Source organism: Budorcas taxicolor, chromosome 3 (genome assembly GCF_023091745.1).
Source record: "Budorcas taxicolor isolate Tak-1 chromosome 3, Takin1.1, whole genome shotgun sequence".
NCBI lineage: Eukaryota > Metazoa > Chordata > Mammalia > Artiodactyla > Bovidae > Budorcas > Budorcas taxicolor.
In genome coordinates, this window is record NC_068912.1 from 8,664,773 (window position 1) to 8,684,011 (window position 19,239).

At 40.6% G+C, this 19,239-nt stretch overlaps 1 protein-coding gene across 2 annotated transcripts in view; it reads left to right on the forward strand.

Moving 5' to 3' along the window:
* CFAP126 (cilia and flagella associated protein 126) overlaps positions 1–19,239 on the forward strand; it is a 28,128-nt gene that overhangs the window by 1,696 nt on the left and 7,193 nt on the right. The gene's annotated exons all lie outside the window — the stretch shown is intronic.

Genomic DNA, 19,239 nt, shown 5'->3' on the forward strand with positions numbered 1-19,239 from the left:
GGAAAGACACCTGGACTAGAACAAATACCTTTCGTAGAAGTCTGGGAATGGGACAAGGCAGAGATTTTGCAGCTAAAGGCAAATGAATGGGGTGGGTCCCTGGACCTGAGCAATTACTGTCAGGTTGGCTAAAGACCCAACAGAATCAGCTGCAACTTAGCACATAGTACCTAGGGACAAGGCCACCCCAAGACATCTAGAGCAGTAAGGTCCCAGATGCCAGCCACAGGGACCTGAGGTTGCCTCTTTTTTCTGCTGCCTCTAGGCCATGGTAGCACCAGCTTCACCTAGATGCCACCTCGAGGGGGATAAGAGACTGTTCAGGTTGTCTATTGCTGTGTAACAAACTATTCCAGAGTCGAGAATTTGTAAAGAGTACGAGGGGAGAGGCAGTTTATCTCTGCTTCTGAATTTCAGCTGAGAAGACTTGGAGACCAGAGGTGACTTGATGACTGGGGACTGGAATCATCTGAAAAATTATCTATTTCTGCATAATCACTTTAAAATTTAGTGCCTTAAAATAACAATTTATTATTTCTCATGGTTCAGATGTGAATTCGGCTGGAGCCAGAATGATCAGTTTAGCCTTAAGCCTTTCTGCACATGGCCTTTATCTCTGGCAGAGTAACTGGTCTTCTTACATGGCATGGAGTAGCAAGAGGGAATGCCTCAACCAAGGCAAGCAGAAGCTGCAGATCTGTTAAAGCTCTCCTCTAAAAGTTACATATCAGTACTTCCATTCCATTCTGTTGGTCAAAACAGGTCACGGGGCCAACTTGGATTTAAAGAGAGGGGAAATAGACTCTACCTCTTGAAGGGTCGTTTTCCAGGTCACATTTCAAAAGAGTTTATGGGGTGAGAGATATTGTTGTCATCTTTACAAACACAGTCACCGCTACTACTTAAACAAGAACAGAGATTTTTAACTGGACAGGTACATTTTCCCCGTTTCGCCACATCTTGTAGGCTACAGGTTTAAGAACAGGGTAGGTCAGTTCTAACATAGGCTACATTTTTTCCTGCGCGTTGCTGTTGTTGTTCAGTCACTAAGTCATGTCTGACTCTTCAAGCCTGTGAGCTGCAGCATGACAGGCTTCCCTGTCCTTCACTGTCTCTGGGAGTTTGCTCAAACTCATGACCATTGAGTCAGCGATACCATCCAACCATCTCATCCTCTGTTGCCCGCTTCTCCTTGTGCCCTCTCTGAATGTAATGAGTAAATTGTGAGCCACTACACGTGTACAAGCTAGATGCAGAAAAGGCAGAGGAACAAGAGATCAAATTGCCAGCACCCGTTGGCTCATAGAAAGAGCAAGAGAATTCCTGAAAAACATCAATCTCTGCTTCATTGACTCCACTAAAGCCTTTGAATGTGTGGATCACAACAAACTGTGGAGAATTCTTAAAGAGATGGGAATACTAGATCACCTGACCTGCCTCCTGAGAAAGCTGTATGCAGGTCAAGATGCAACAATTAGAACCAGACATGGAGAATGGACTGGTTCCAAATTGGGAAAGGAGTATGTCAAAGCTGTATATTGCCACTCTGTTTTTTTTAACTTACATACAGAATACATCATGCGAAATGCCGGGCCAGATTAATCACAAGCTGGAATCAAGATTGCCAGGAGAAATATCAATAACCTCAGAAATGCAGATGACACCCTAATGGCAGAAAACAAAGAGAAACTAAAGAGCCTCTTAATGAAGGTGAGAAAGGAGAGTGAAAACCTGGCTTAAAACTCAACATTTAAAAATCTAAGATCATAGCATCCGGTCCCATCACTTCATGGCAAATAGATGTAGAAAAAATGGAAACAGTCACTTTCTTGGGCTCCAAAATCACTGCAGATGGTGACTGTAGCCATGAAATTAAAAGACGCTTACTCCCTGGAAGGAAAGCTATGACAAACACAGACAGGAAAGCGATGACAAACACAGAGACAGGAAAGCGATGACAAACACAGAGACATCACTTTGTCAACAAAGGTCTGTCTCGTCGAAGCTATGGTTTTTCCAGTGGTCATGTAGTAGTGAGAGCTGGACCATAAAGAAGACTGAACACTGAAGAATTTACAGAGTTCTCAGAGTTCTCAAGACCAGGTCAGGTGGTCTCTATTCCCATCTCTTTCAGAATTTTCCCCAGTTTATTGTGATACACGCAGTCAAAGGCTTTGGCATAGTCAATAAACAGAAATAAATGTTTTTCTGGAACTCTCTTGCTTTTTCCATGATCCAGCGGATGTTGGCAATTTGATCTCTGGTTCCTCTGCCTTTTCTAAAACCACTTGAACATCTGGAAGTTCACAGTTCACATATTGCTGAAGCCTGGCTTGGAGAATTTTGAGCATTACTTTACTAGCGTGTGAGATGAGTGCAATTGTGCGGTAGTTTGAGCATTCTTTGGCATTTCCTTTCTTTGGGATTGGAATGAAAACCGACCTTTTCCAGTCCTGTGGCTGAGTTTTCCAAATTTGCTGGCATTCTTCAACTTACTGGCTGTATATCTTGGACCTATTGTTTAAGCTTCCTATGTTTCAATTTTCACATATACAAAATGTACTAATATTATTCTCACTTTACATGGGGCTTGCAAAACTTAAGTTTAAAAACTTTGGCTTTAATAGCTCAAAAATTTTGATAATTGTGAGAGTGAAAACTTTGATCTAGACATTTTAGGAAATCAGTGACTTGGCCTGATTTCTGACAAAAGAAGGAGAGGATAAAATTTGGGAGTGGTCTGAGGCAGTATGTTCTTGGAGAAGAGGACATTTGAGTGATTCATGCATGTGAAAAGGAGGGACACAGAACTCTGGAGAGGTGTGTTCCTGCTGGTACTTAAAATTAGACCTGAGATCTAATCCTAGCATCATTCATTAGTACCTAGTCTCATTATTTCTTGGCAGTCTTGAGTAGAGTTCACTTTACACATTACTTTAAAAAATTTTTCTTATTATAAAATACATATAAAATTTATCATCTTAGATGAACTGCTTTAAGTGTACAGTTCATATTGTTGTGTGACCATCACCCTTATCCATTTCCAGAATTCTTTCCATCTTGCAAAACTGAAACTCTGTACCTATTAAACAATAACTCCCCATGCCCACTACCTGCCCTCCCAGCCCCCATCTGTAGAATTCTACTTTCTGCTTCGGTGATGTTTGATCATTAACTACCTCATATAAATGGAATCGGTATTTTCAGTATTTCTCTTTTTGTGACAGGCTTATTTCATTTAGCATAATGTCTTCAAGGTTCATTCATTGTTATAGCATATGTCAGAATTTCATGCTTTTTTAGGGCTAATAATATTTCATTGTATAAACTTCACATTATTTTTTGTTGTATCAAGAACTTTGTCCCTTTATAACATGTTTCTTATATTTTGCACATAGAAAGGGTCACTGTACATAGTCAGGTCAGTGTTTTCCCTCTGGGATTTCAGTTCACCTTTTAAAGGGAGGAAGTGAAGGCAGAACAAAGACAGGAGTGGGAACGGACTAAAATAATCATTCAAATGACTAATTATTTCCTGGACAGTATTCCCGGCTAGATATGTAAAACAGCAGGCCCCCAGAGCTAAATTAAGGAGTTAGATTTGGGGGAAGGGGGTTATCAACTCATATATTTATTGGTAACAGCTTTATTGAGATATACTTCATAGACCATACAATTCATTCATTTAATGTTATTTAATTCATTCGTTTAACTTCATGACTTTTCACATATTCAGACTTGTACAACTGTTATCACAAAATCTTAGAAAATTTTCATAGTCCCTGAAAGAAATCTTGTACCAATTTGCCATTATCCCCAGTTCCCTCCTTAGCCCTGTGTAACCGTTAATCTACTTTCTGTCCATACAGAGATGCCTATTCTGGAAGTTTCATGTAAATGAAATCATAACATGTGGTTCTTTGTGACTGGCCTCTTTCATTTAGTTCAAGGTTCATCCATGTTACAGCGTGTATTGATAATTCATTTCTTTGTTAACCAGATGAGAGAAATAATAGCAGGAATTCATTTCTTTTTATTACTCAATAATATTCCGTTGTGTTGACTATACTGCATTTTATCATCAGTTTTTGGACATTAGAGTTGTTCGTACTTTTTAGCTATTATGAGTATTGCTGCTTTGAATATTCATGTATAAAGTATGTGGACCTATGTTTTCATTTCTCTTAGGTGTATACCTAGAGGTGGATTTTTTCAATGTTTCTATTTCATATTGGAGTATAGTTGATTTGTAATGTGTCAGTTTTAGACATACAGCTGAATGATTAGTTATGCATATATCCCTTCTTTTTCAGATTCTTTTCCCATATATGTTGTTACAGAATACTGAGTACAGTTTCTGTGCCATACAGTAAGTCCTTGTTGATTATCTGTTTATATATGTGTGTGTGTGTGTGTGTGTGTGTGTGTGTGTATAGTAGTGTGTACACGTTAATCCCAAACTCCTAATTTATCCTTCTCCTGCAAGGAGTTAGATTTTATAGGACCAGAAAATGAATTTAGGAAACTAAACTCACTGTTCACTTCTTTTTGTATTCTCATTTAAAACTGTGATGGAGATTGGAGATACATGCTGAGGTGGCAACCACTGAGCATTCTCTACAAGCCGCCATGTGACAGATAGAGGGAAGGATGGCATACACTTCAGCAACTGGAGCAGATGTTAGGAGAATTTCTACTCTAAAGGAGTTTTCCTCTGGGTAGTTCCCACTCTGTGAGGTCAGATGAGACCTAGGACAGCCCAGAACACAGGACCCTCCCCCGTATCCCCACAGACCACTGTCAGGGTGGGCTCGTCTCTGATTCTCCTCCGCTGCCGGGACCGGAAGAGACCGCGCCTGCGCCTTTCCCCATGAGCAGCCTCTAAGGAGGCAAGGCTTTCACACATCGGACCCCAGGGTCAGTGGGTCTCTGCGAGGGCTGCCGGACTTCACCCTCATCACACCTTCTCTGGCTCAGGAGAATCTCTCTTCATCTACTCCTCGCTACTTCCCGCCCGGATTTTCCCCTAAAGCAACTCCTTGGGGGGAGCTATTTCGCTGAGTACACAGCGACCCTGACATATTAATCACGTCTTTCTGGGCAGAGGTGGTGGCAATCCTCCAACAGGAACTTGAAGTTCCTTCCCTGTTCTGGGTTGAACAACCAGATTTTCTTGGCTCTTAGAGTCGCTCATGTCTCTCCTCCCCACTCCACGCCCAACCCCATCCCGGCTTCCTTTTATTTATTTTTTTAAATTAATTAATGTATTTTAATTGGAGGCTAATTACTTTACAATATTGTAGTGATTTTTGCCGTACATTGACGTGAATCACCAGCTTCCTTGTGAAACTTGACTTTGTCCCTGACTCTGGACTTTAATACTGACGTCATTTAAGGATTTGGAGACAATGGGCAGAACATTTCTTCCTTTGTAGTGTAGGGGGACTAGCTGGAAAACTAATCTCCACTAGAGGGAGACTTCATCTTAAGAAAGAAAATGATATGAAGTTTGTGATGTTTAATGGAAGTAGATAAAATATAGAACATGTAGAGGAAGTATATAACTCCTTTATATAGCTGTTGCATTTAGCCAACTATCTCTTCTTTTTTAAAATAAAGCTGTTATTTCCACATTGTTTTCACAATGATAATTCATTTTATGTAGGAATTACTTTATGTTTTTAACTTAATTTTATAATTATGTAAAATATTTACATAATTTACTTCCCTGGTGGCTCAGATGGTAAAAGCCTCTGCCTACAATGCAGGAGACCTGGGTTCTATCCCTGGGTCAGGAAGATCCCTTGGAGAAGGAAATGGCAGCCCACTCCAGTATTCTTGCCTAGAAAATCCCATGGACAGAGAAGCCTGGTAGGCTACAGTCCATGAGCTTGCAAAGATCGGACACGACTGAGCGACTTCACTTTCTTTCACTTTTCTTTAGTTTTATAATTCTGTAAAATATTTACCTATTTTTCATATGTAACATTTGAGGGGCTTCCCTGGTGGCTCAGTTGGAAAAGAATCCGCCTGCAATGCGGGATACCTGGGTTTGATCCCTGGATTAGGAAGATCCTCTGGAGAAGGGAAAGGCTACCCACTCCAGTATTCTTGCCTGGAGAATTCCATGGGCAGAGAAGTCTAGTGGGCTAATGTCCATGGGGTCGCAGAGTTGGACACAACTGAGTGATTAACCACATGCATAAAATATTTACATGGATCTAAAATTAACTGTACAAAACAAAGTATATTCAAAGAAGCTTATCTTCTGTCTTTTCTGCATTATTTCTTCTCTCTCTCTCTCTAAAGGTAATCTCTAATCATACCACTTATTTTTCCTATGTTATTTTTTCTATTAGAAACACACATGTTTATCAGTTCAGTTCAGTCAGGTAGCTCAGTCATGTCTGACCCTTTGCAACCCCATGGACTATAGCACGCCAGGCTTCCCTGTTCATCACCAACTCCTGGAGATTACTCAGACTCATGTCTATCGAGTAAGTGATGCCATCTAACCATCTCATCCTCTGTCGTCCCCTTCTCCCGCCTTCAGTTTTTCCCAGCATCAGAGTCTTTTCTAACGAGTAATTCTTCCCATCAGGTGGCCAAAGTATTGGAGTTTCAGCTTCAGCACCAGTCCTTCCAATGAATATTCAGGACTGGTTTCCTTTAGGATGGACTGGTTGGATCTCCTTGCTGTCCAAGGGACTCTCAAGAGTCTCCTTCAACACCACAGTTCAAAAGCATCAATTCTTCGGCGCTAAGCTTTCTTTATAGTCCAACTCTCACATCCATACATGACCACTGGAAAAACCATAGCCTTGACTTTGTTGGCAAAGTAATGTCTCTGCTTTTTAATATGCTGTCTAGGTTGATCACAACTTTTCCAAGAAGCAAACGTCTTTTAATTTCATGGCTGCAGTGATTTTGGAGCCCAGAAAAATAAAGTCAGCCACTGTTTCCCCATCTGTTTGCCATGAAGTGATGGGACCAGATGGCATGATCTTAGTTTTCTGAATGCTGAGTATTAAGCCAACTTTTTCACTCTCCTCTTTCACTTTCTTTAAGAGGCTCTTTAGTTCCTCTTCGCTTTCTGCCCTAAATGTGGTATCATCTGCACATCTAAGGTTATTTATATTTCTCTGGCAGTCTTGATACCAGCTTGTCCTTCATCCAGTCCAGCATTTGTTATAATGTACTCTGCATATAAGTTAAAGCAGGCAGCCTTGATGTACTCCTTTCTGGATTTGGGACCAGTCTGTTGTTCCACGTCCAGTTCTAACTGTTGCTTCTTGACCTGCATACAAATTTCTCAGGAGGCAGAGCAGGTGGTCTGGTATTCCCATCTCTTTAAGAATTTTCCATGGTTTGTTGTGATCCACACAGTCAAAGGCTTTGGCGTAGTCACTAAAGCAGAAGTAGATGTTTTTCTGAAACTGTCTCGCTTTTTCAGTGATCCAACAGATGTTGGCAATTTGATCTCTGGTTCCTCTGCCTTTTTTTTATATCTCCTTTTAAATATAAACAATAGTGCACTATTCACATGCCCTCCACCTTTCTTTATTCACTTAAAAGTATTTCTTGGTGATCACTCCATAACAGCGTCTTCCCCACTGCTTTTTCACAGTAAAAAGGTACTGTATAGCACTCCTTTTTGTGGAGGTACCATATTACTGGCAGACAGTTGGGTTGTTTCCAGTCTGTAGCTATTACAAATAAGGTTGTATATAATTGTGTACACTTTTCATACTTCTGTTGGAGTATCTTTGGGATAGATTTCTAAAAACGGATTGCTTAATCAAAAGGCACTGATAATCGTGCTAGTTAGATACTGTCAAAGTCTCCATTGTGGAGGCTGTACCATTTTACATTTCCATACTCAGCATATGAGAATGCCTGTTTCCTCACAGACTCATCAACAGAGTATGATATCAAAGTTTTGGATGTATTCAGTCTCATGGGTAAGATGTACTATTTCCGTGTACTTTTAATTTCCATGTTTTTAAAATTATGAGCAATACTGAACATTTTTCATATGGTTAACAGAAATTTGTATGTCTTTCTCTGTGATAGGCTCATTTTATCAATTCATCTTTGGAGATGAGTATACTTTTTTTTTTTTACCTTGGATCCATTAATATGATTAACTACATTAATGAATTTCCTTTGACTCACCATTTTTGCATCCATGGAGTATTACCCACTTGTTTATGATACAGATTTTTTAATGTACTATTGGCTTCTGTTTGCTAATATCTTATTTAAGGTTTTTATATCAGAATTAACAAGTGAAGCTGATCTATAGTGTTTTTGTTCAGCCTTTGTCATGATTCCAAAATTTAGGTTTGGGAATCAATATTACACTCACGTCGGAAAATGATTTTGAAAATGTTCCTCTTTTGCCATGTTCAAAAATAGCTTGAAAAGCTAAGGATTTTTTTTTTTAAGTTTCATATTATCTTCTGTGAAACTATCTGGATCTGTTTTGTTTTGTGGAGTAACTCTAATCAGTTTCTCTAATTCTTTTATGTTAAATGGTCTGTTTTCACTTTGTGTCCACATGAATCAATTCTATTAAATTGGGATTTTACACAAAATTATATACGTAATGTAGATTTTCAAACGTATTTACAGAGACTATTAAGTTCCTCTTCTGTGTCTCTTTCTTTCTAGTTTTATGTATTTGTGCTGAAATTTCCCCCCTCCCTGTTTTTTGAGTGGTTCAGCTAAGAAGTTGTCAATTTAGTTTTTTCAAAGAAACATTTTTGGATTTATTTGTTAGTTCTACTTTTGTTGTTGTTTTCAAACCCACGAGTCACTGACTTTCTTTGGACTAATTTCTTCCTTTTGCTGTTATTTGGTTTGCTTTGCTTTTCCCCCTAGTTTTTGGAGTCATAATGTTTCTCATTTATTTTTGCTTTTAAGCTTTTATTCATTTATTAGTATAAATCTTTCTCTGACAGCTGTTTTAACTATTTCCCATAATTCTTGTTTTCATTATTAATATTTTCAATTTGTTTTGCATTTCTCCTTTGACCCAGAAGTGGTTAACAGGAGGCTTTTAAATTTCCCACTTGGAAATTTAAATTGGACTTTATTGAGATTTTTTTTTTCTGTGGCCAAAAATGTTTCCAGGTGGCACAGGTGGTAAAGAATCTGCCAGTGTAGGAGATTCAAGAGACATGGATCCCTGGGTCAGAAGGAAATGGCAGCCCACTCCAGCATTTCTTGCCTGGAAAATTCCAAGGACAGAGGAGCCTGGTGGGCTACAGTCTGTGGGGTCACAAAGAGTCGGACATGACTGAGCACACACATGCCAAGCTTTTGTGAATCCTTTATATGCATCTGTTGGTGTGTGTGGGGGTCCATATTCTCTACTATCAAGTTTCAGAGTTTAATATATTTTAAATATGCCTTATTGTGTTGTTTAGGTTGTCTCTATCTGTACTAATTTCTTATCATTTTCTCTCCCTAGATCTGAAAGATTTGTTAAAGTTCTTCTTCTTCTTATTGTTTCTGTTTCTCCCATTTTAAGTATAATTCTTCTGATTTTTTAATTGTGGTAAAAATTTCTTTATTTCTTTTAAACCTTTTAAGTCAGAATCCTACTTTCTTGGATAATTACAATTGCAACCCCCGCTTAAATTACAGAAAAAATTCTGGTACATTTTTAGTCATTTATTTTTAGGCTTCCTGAATCTCTTCAATTTAGATATATTTCTTTTATACAGCATAGTGTTGGAATTCGCTTTTGTGGTCAATATGAAACTCATTTTAACAGGTGAGGTAAGCTTATTTATATATTTATTGATGTAGTCAATATGTCTGGCCTTAGATCCGCCTTACTTTTTAAAAAAAGTTATTCATTTTTGGTTGCACTGAGTCTGTGTTGCTGTGTGCAGGCGTTCGCTAGTCGCAGAAAGTGGGGGCCACTCTGATTGGCATCTGGGGGCCTCTCACTGCACTGGCGTTCCTTGTGGCGCATTTGCTCTAAGAGCACAGGCTTCACTGGCTGAGGCATGTGGGCTCAGCAGTTCTGGGGTAAAAACAGGCTTCGTTGCTGTGTGGCATGTGGAATCTTCCCCCACCAGGGATCGAACTCATGCCCCCTGCATTGCATGGCAGGTTCTTATCCACTGTACTACCAGGGGAGTCCTGCTGTTTTATGTTACATACTTTTTGTATATTTAGGTCTGTCACCATATGATCTAGTTCATTTGCTTCCTCCGTCCTTTTTAAACATATCTTCTGGTATTTAAAAGAGTTTATATTTTTGTTCTAATGGTTAACTTTATCCTAATACTTTTATTATATAATACCTAAGTTCTGTCTCTTTTTGGCTATTGTCTATATGAGCATGTGAGATGATCAAAAATGTATATATTGGTCTCTGCCCACGTTTTTCCCACACAGCTCCTGACCCTGGTAAATACCTAAGTGATAAAGGTTCTAGGAGCATCTTTTATGCTAACATTTGGTGTTTGATTCTGGTTCCTAACAGAGTGCTTGGAATTTCCTGGGTAATAGGGGTGCTTTTGTTCCCAGCAAGCTGATTCTTGGTGGGCTCCTGGATGAAAGCTGGTCGCAGAAAGACCAAATTGTGATTAGAGACTTATAATTCAACCCCACCCGCATTCTCTGTATAAGGGAGAGGTGCTGGAAGTGGAGTTAAGGATGGATTAGGCCTGTGTGATAAAGCCTCCATGGAAACCCCAATAAGATAAGTAAGGTTTGGAGAGTTTCCAGGGAGAGTGGCAGGCCTGCAGAGGATATGGGAGCTTCACACTGCTTCCCACACGCCTTTCCTGAGCATCTCTTCCATCTGGAGGTTCATCAGTATCCTTTATCTTATTCTTTAAAAAATTTTTATTTTTGGCTGTTCTGGGTCCTTGTGGCAGCACACAGGCTCTTTGTCGCATCTTCGGACTTCTCTTTATGTGCCACGCAGACTTAGCTGCTCTGTGGCACATCGGATCTTAGTCGACCGACCAGGGACTGAGCCCAGGTCCCCTGCATTGCATGGTGGATTCTTAACCACTAGACTACCAGGGAAGTCCCCTCTCATTGCCTTTTATAAAAAGCAGTAAAGAGTACTTTCTTGAGTTCCGTGACCCATTCTAGCAAATTACCTAAACTCAAGGAGGGGATTATGGGAACCTCTGACTTATAGCTGATTGATCAGAAGCACAAGTAGCAACCTGGACTTGCAGTTGGCATCTGAAGGGTAGGAGGGCAGGCAGTCTTATGGGACTGAGCCCTTAACCTGTGGGGTCTGATGCTGTCACCAGATATCATCTCCCTGAGCTCAATTGTAGGATACCCAGCTTGTGTCATGGAATTACTTGTATGAGTAAACCCCCCCCCCCGCCCCGCCATCTGGTGTCAGAAGTGCTATTAATGAGATCGTAGCGTGACGGTAAAGGAGGACTGGGATTTTTCCTAATATAGAGAGCAATATTGAGAAACTGCCTAGGAATCTCTTAACCCCACCCCTCCACCTGCTCACCTATTGCTTTCCTCTAGCATCTTCATATATGGTACTTAGTATGTGTATACTCAGTCACGTCCGACTCTTTGCAACCGCATTACAGGAACGAAAATAGGGTCAGAAATTTGTAATCTATAGAGAATTTTTGAAATCGTTTCTATATTTGCAGCCATCCATTTCTTCAATGTTTACTGTGTACAGAACTATGTCTTCAGTTCCTATAAAGGAATATATAGAAAACAGGAAGTTTAAATAGTTCAAAGTTGGGCCAATAGCTGGATGGGTAAGATCCTGTTAGCTCAGGAAAACAGGTGAAAGCCAAGTCTCCACTCTAAGACCCACCATCACGTGCCCCAATGAAATAGCATGCAGGGCACTTTGGAGCCATCTGGAAGAAACCTTCAAAAGCTGTTTGCTAAACTATGTAATAGATGAGATGACACCACTCTAATGGTAGAAAGTGAAGAGGAACTAAAGAGCCTCTTGATGAAGTGAAAGAAGAGAGTGAAAAGCTGGCTTGAAATTCAGTATTCAAAAAACTAAGATCATGTCATCTGGTCTCACCACTTCAAGAAAAAAATAGAAGGGGAAAAACTGGAAGCAGTGACAGATTTTATTTTCTTGGGTTCCAATATCACTGTGGAAAGTAACTGCAGCCATGAAATTAAAAGACGCTTGCTCCTTGGAAGAAAAGCTATGACAAACCTAGATAGCATGTTAAAAAGTAGAGACATCACTCTGCCAACAAAGATACATATAATCAAAGGTATGGGTTTTCCAGTAGCCATGTATAAATGTGAGAGTTGTTCCATAAAGAAAGCTGAGTGCCTAATAATTGATGCTTTAGGATGTGTGGTGCTGGAGAAAACTCTTGAGAAGCTGAAGCTCCAATCCTTTGGCTACTTGATGCCAAGAGCTGACTCATTAGAAAAGAACCTGATGCTAGGAAAGACTGAGAGCAAAAGGAGAAGAGGGCGACAGAGGATGAGATGTTTAGATAGCATCTCGGACTCAATGCACATGAACCTGAGCAAACTCTGGGGGATGGGAAGGACAGGGATTCCTGGCATGCTGCAGTCCATGGGGTCTCAAATAGTCGGACATGACTTGGCGACTGAACAGCAACAACCAAGTTTTTACTATTGAGGCTACTAATGATTCTTCTGGTTTTAAAATTGCCATGGGGGGAATTCCCTGGCCATCCAGTGGTTAGGACTCCGAGATTTCACTGCCAAGGGCCTGGGTTCAATTCCTGGTCGGGGAACTAAGATCCTGCAAGCAGCATGACAAAAAAGGGGGGAAAAATTGCCATAGGAAGTAAAATACACTGAAAGTTCAAGTAAAAACTTTTGACTGTTACCAATTAGAAAGCACTAAATGAGATAGTTTACCTAACAATGCAAATTTTTCTTTAATGTCTGGGAAGAGATGCAGTATAAAAGCAAACTTGGAGATCTAACCTATCTGTCAAGGCTTCAAGATCTCTGATACATGGCTGGAGAGGATATGACCTCTAGAAGGCAATTTGGCACTATCTATCAAATCACACATAACTTTTGACTTCACAATTTTATTTCTATAAATTTATCATACTCACACAATGAAAAACAACACATGTACAAAGTTAGTCATTGCTGCATTGTGATAGCAAAAGTTTAAAAACAAACTAAATGTTCAACAGAAAACTGGTTAGATAAATTATAATACATCATCAGTGTGATACTATGCAGCTGTAAAAAAGCAAGGAAGCTCTTTATGCACTAATATTTAATGATATATTCAAAATATATCTTTTGATCTTACAAACGAAGTAGTATAGTACTCTTGCCTGGAAAATCCCATGGATGGAGGAGCCTGATGGGCTGCAGTCCATGGATCACTAAAAGTCGCACACGACTGAGCGACTTCCCTTTCACTTCTCACTTTCATGCATTGGAGAAGGAAATGGCAACCCACTCCAGTGTTCTTGCCTGGAGAATCCCAGGGACGGGGGAGCCCATTGGGCTGCCATCTGTGGGGTCGCACAGAGTCGGACACGACTGAAGTGACTTAGCGATATATGAAAAAGGTAATGAATAAAATATATTTTTCTATGTATTATTTCTATCCTTTAAAAAATTTGTTTTATTTTTGTTTCATTTTGTGAAGCATGTGGGATTTCAGTTCCCTGATCAAAGAACAACCGTGCCCCTTGCATTGGGAGCATGGAGTCTTAACCGCTAGACCGCCAGGAAATCCCTATTATTTCTGTTCTGGAATCTGCACAGAAGCGTGGGAAACTACACAGAAAACTGACAACTGACTGTGGGAAAGTTATTACCTACTCGTTTAAAAAAAGATCCACTGCTTCAAAGCAGAAGTTTTACTTCCATGGCCTCTCTCCACTTCAACTAACCAGCATTCTTTCTGTCCTTCCCATTCTCTCCTACTGTATTAGTTAAGACTCTTTCTTATAAGGTTGCAAGAAAGGTATGAACCCAAGTTATCTCAGGATGGTGGCTGTCAGTGAGGAAGCAAATCAGTTGGCTGACTTGCAGAGGAAGAAGAGATGGAGGAAAAAAATCTCCCTTCCTGATCATGTTCTATCGTCCAGATTCTAATACCCTCTGAGGCCCAAACTATACTTTCTACTTTTGAAATCTGTTATAAATATCCTATAACTTTATGTTAAATTCCCCCCTTTTCTGTTTCAGGTATCCTGAATATGTACTTCTTTTTACTGGGCATTCTTGAGCCAATAATAATGCTAAAATTATTGAACACTCCCTATGCATCAAGCACCTACTAGGCATGTTATGTATGTTTAATGCTCAAAACTAAAATTATGCTCATTTCACACCATAAGGGTAGTCAGATCCAGGAAGATCAACTAACTTATCCAAAGTCACACATTTAAGCAGAACTAGAATTTAATCCATGCAATCTGATTCCAGTGCTCAACATGGTGGCTGCCCTCAATTACACAGTTCATACATTTCCTCTAGACACAGAGTAAATTTGTTGTTCAATGGCAGATGATCCCAATCCAAATAAAAGATTTCCTAATGGTCTAAGGAACAGTATGAAAAGGCAAAAAGATAGGACACTGAAAAATGAACTCCCCAGGTCGGTAGGTGCCCAATATGCTAGTGGAGATGGGTGGAGAAATAACTCCAGAAAGAATGAAGAGACAGAGCCAAAGCAAAAACAACACCCAGTTGTGGATGTGACTGGTGATAGAAGCAAGATCCAATGCTGTAAAGAGCAACATGGCAGAGGAACCTGGAATGTCAGGTCCATGAATCAAGGTAAATTGGAAGTGGCCAAACAAGAGATGGCAAGAGTGAACATTGACATTTTAGGAATCAGCGAAATAAAGTGGACTGGAATGGGTGAATTTAACTCAGATGACCATTATATCTACTACTACGGGCAGGAATCCCTCAGAAGAAATGGAATAGCCCTCATAGTCAACCAAAGAGTCCGAAATGCAGTATTTGGACGCAATCTCAAAAATGACAGAACGATCTCTGTTCGTTTCCAAGGCAAACCATTCAGTATCACAGTTATCCAAGTCTATGCCCCACCCAGTAACGCTGAAGAAGCTGAACGGTTCTATGAAGACCTACCAGACCTTCACAAAAAACTAAAAGACATCCTTTTCATCACAGGGGACTGGGATGCAAAAGTAGGAAGTCAAGAGATATCTGGAGTAACAAGAGAGTTTGGCCTTGGAGTACAAAATGAAGCAGGGCAAAGGCTAACAGAGTTTTGCCAAGAGAACGCACTGGTCATAGCAAACACTTTCTTCCAACAACATAAGCTACTACATATGGACCTCACCAGATGGTCAACACCAAAATCAGATTGATTATATTCTTTGCAGCCAAAGATGGAGAAGCTCTATACAGTCAGCAAACACAAGACTGGGAGCTGACTGTGATTCAGATCATGAACACCTTATCGCCAAATTCAGACTCAAATTGAAGAAAGTGGGGAAAGCCACTAGACCATTCAGGTATGACCTAAATCAAATCCCTTATGATTATACAGTGGAAGTGACAAATAGATTCAAGGGATTAGATCTGATAGAAAGAGTGCCTGATGAACTATGGATGGAGGTTCATGACATTGTACAGGAGACAGGGATCAGGACCATCCCCAAGAAAAAAAAAATGCAAAAAGGCAAAATGATTGTCTGAGGAGGCCTTACAAATAGCCGAGAAGGGAAGAAACACTAAAGGCAATGGAGAAAAGGAAAGATACACCCATCTGAATGCAGAGTTCCAAAGAATAGCAAGGAGAGATAAGAAGCCTTCCTCAGTGATCAATGAAAAGAAATAAGAAGAAAACAATAGAATGGGAAAGACTAGAGATCTCTTCAAGAAAATTAAAGATACCAAGGGAATATTTCCTGCAAAGATGGGTACGATAAAGGACAGCAATGGTATGCACCTAACAGAAGCAGAAGATATTAAGAAGAGGTGGCAAGAATACACAGGAGAACTGTACAAAAAAGATCAACATGACCCAGATAACCACGATGGTGTGATCACTCACCTAGTGCCAGACATCCTGGAGTGCAAAGTCAAGTGAGCCTTAGGAAACATCACTACGAACAAAGCTAGTGGAGGTGATGGAATTCTAGTTGATCTATTTCAAATCCTAAAAGAAGATGCTTTGAAAGTGCTGCACTCAATATGCCAGCAAATTGGGAAAACTCAGCACTGGCCACAGGACTAGAAAAGGTCAGTTTTCATTCCAGTCCCCAAAAAGGCAATGCCAAAGAATGTTCAAACTTTTGCACAATTGCACTCATCTCACATGCTAGCAAAGTAATGCTCAACATTCTTCAAGCCAGGCTTCAATAGTACATGAACCAAGAAATCCAGTAGTTCAGACTGGATTTAGAAAAGGCAGAGGAACCAGAGATCAAATTGCCAGCATCGGCTGGATCATCGAAAAAGTGAGAGAGTTCCAGAAAAACATCTACCTCTGCTTTATTGACTACGCCAAAGCCTTTGACTATGTGGATCACAACAAACTGTGGAAAGAGATGGGAATACTATCTTTTTAAAGAGATGGGAATACCAGACCACCTGACCTGCATCCTGAGAAATCTGTATGCAGGTCAAGAAGCAACAGTTAAAACTGGACATGGAACACAGACTGGTTCCAAATCTGGAAAGGAGTACGTCAAGGCTGCACCCTTGACGTATATTGTCACCCTTCTTATTTAACTCATATGCAGAGTACATCATGCAAAATGCCGGGCTGGATGAAGCACAAGCTGGAATCAAGATTGCCAGGAGAAATATCAATAACCTCATATATGCAGATGACACCACCCTCATGGCAGAAAGTGAAGAAGAACTAAAGAGCCTCTTAAAGAAAGTGAAAGAAGAGAGTGAAAAAGTTGGCTTAAAACGCAGCATTCAGAAAACTAAGATCATGACATCTGGTCCCATCACCTCATGGCAAATAGATGGGGCAACAATGGAAACAGTGACAGACTTTATTTTCTGGGCCCCAAAATCATTGCAGATGATGATATCAGTAGCCAGGAAATCAAAAGATGCTTGCTCCTTGGAAGGAAAGCTATGACCAACCTAGTTCCAGTTCAGCCACTCAATCGTGTCCGACTCTTTGCAACCTCATGTACTGCAGCACACCAGGCCTCCCTGTCCATCACCAACTCCTAGAGTTCACGCAAATCCATGTCCACTGAGTGTGTGATGCCATCCAACCATCTCATCCTCTGTCGTCCCCTTCTCCTCCTGCCCTCAATCTTTCCCAGCATCAGGGTCTTTTCAAATGAATCAGCTCTCTGCATCAGGTGGCCAAAGTATTGGAGTTTCAGCTTCAGCATCAGTCCCTCCAGTGAACACCCAGGACTGATCTCCTTCAGAATGGACTGGTTAGATCTCCTTGCAGTCCAAGGGACTCTCAAGAGTCTTCTCCAACACCACAGTTCAAAAGCATCAATTCTTCTGCGCTCAGCATTCTTTATAGTCCAACTCTCACATCCATACATGACCGCTGGAAAAACCATAGGCTTGACTAGATGGACCTTTGTTGGTGAAGTAATGTCTCTGCTTTTTAATATGCTGTCTAGATTAGTCATAACTTTTCTTCCAAGGAGCAAGCGTCTTTTAATTTCATGGCTGCAATCACCATCTGCAGTGATTTTGGAGCCGAGAAAAATAAAGTCAGCACTATTTCCACTGTTTCCTCATTTGCCATGAAGTGATGGGACCAGATGCCATGATCTTCATTTTCTGAATGTGGAGTTTTAAGCCAGCTTTTTCACTCTCCTCTTTCACTTTCATCAAGAGGCTCTTTAGCTTCTGTTCACTTTCTGCTATAAGGGTGGTATCATCTGAATATCTGAGGTTATTGATATTCTTACCGTCAATCTTGATTCCAGTGTGCTTCATCCAGCCCAGCGTTTCTCATGATGTATTCTGCATATAAGTTAAATAAGCAGGGTGACAATATACAGCCTTGACATACTCCTTTTCCTATTTGGAACCAGTCTGTTGTTCCATGTCCAGTTCTAACTGTTGCTTCCTGACCTGCATACAGGTTTCTCAAGAGGCAGGTCTGGTGGTCTGGTATTCCCATCTCTTTCAGAATTTTCCACAGTTTATTGTGATCCACACAGTCAAAGGCTTTGGCATAGTCAATAAAGCAGAAATAGATGTTTTTTTGAAACTCACTTGCTTTTTCGATGATCCAGCGGATGTTGGCAATTTGATCTCTGGTTCCTCTGCCTTTTCTAAAACCGGCTTGAACTTCTGGAAGTTCACGGTTCACGTATTGCTGAAGCCTGGCTTGGAGAATTTTGAGCATTACTTACTAGCGTGTGAGATGAGTGCAATTGTGTGGTAGTTTGAGCGTTCTGTGGCATTGCCTTTCTTTGGGACTGGAAAGAAAACTGACCTTTTCCAGTCCTGTGGTCACTGCTGAGTTTTTCAAATTTGCTGACATACTGAGTGCAGCACTTTCACAGCATCATCTTTCAGGATTTGAAATAGCTCAACTGAAATTCCATCACTTCCACTAGCTTTGTTCATAGTGATGTTTCCTAAGGCCCACTTAACTTCACCCAGGATGTCTGGCTCTAGGTGAGTGTGAGTGATCACATCTTCGTGATTATCTGGGTCATGAAGATCCCTTTTGTACAGTTCTCCTGTGTATTCTTGCCACCTCTTCTTAATATCTTCTGCTTCTGCTAGGTCCATACCATTTCTAGACCGCATATTAAAAAGCAGAGGTATTACTTTGCCAACAAAGTTCTGTCTAGTCAAAGCTATGGTTTTTCCAATAGTCATGTATGGATGTGAGAGTTGGACTATAAAGAAAGCTGAGTGCAGAAGAATCAATGCTTTTGAACTGTGGTGTTGGAGAAGACTCTTGAGAGTCCCTTGGACTGCAAGGAGATCCAACCAGTCCATCCTAAAGGAGATCAGTCCTGAATATTCTTTGGAAGGACTGAGGCTGAAGCTGAAACTCCGTACTTTGGCCACATAATGCAAAGAACTGACTCGTTAGAAGACCCTGATGCAGGGAAAGACTGAAGGCGGGAGGAGAAGGGGATGACAGGGGATGAGATGGTTGGATGGCATCACTTACTCGATGGACATGAGTTTGAGTAAGCTCCGGGAATTGGTGACGGACAGGGAAGCCTGGCATGCTGCAGTCCGTGGGGTCACAAAGAGTCTGACATGATTGAGAGACTGAACTGAACTGAACTGAATGGTCTATTTCAG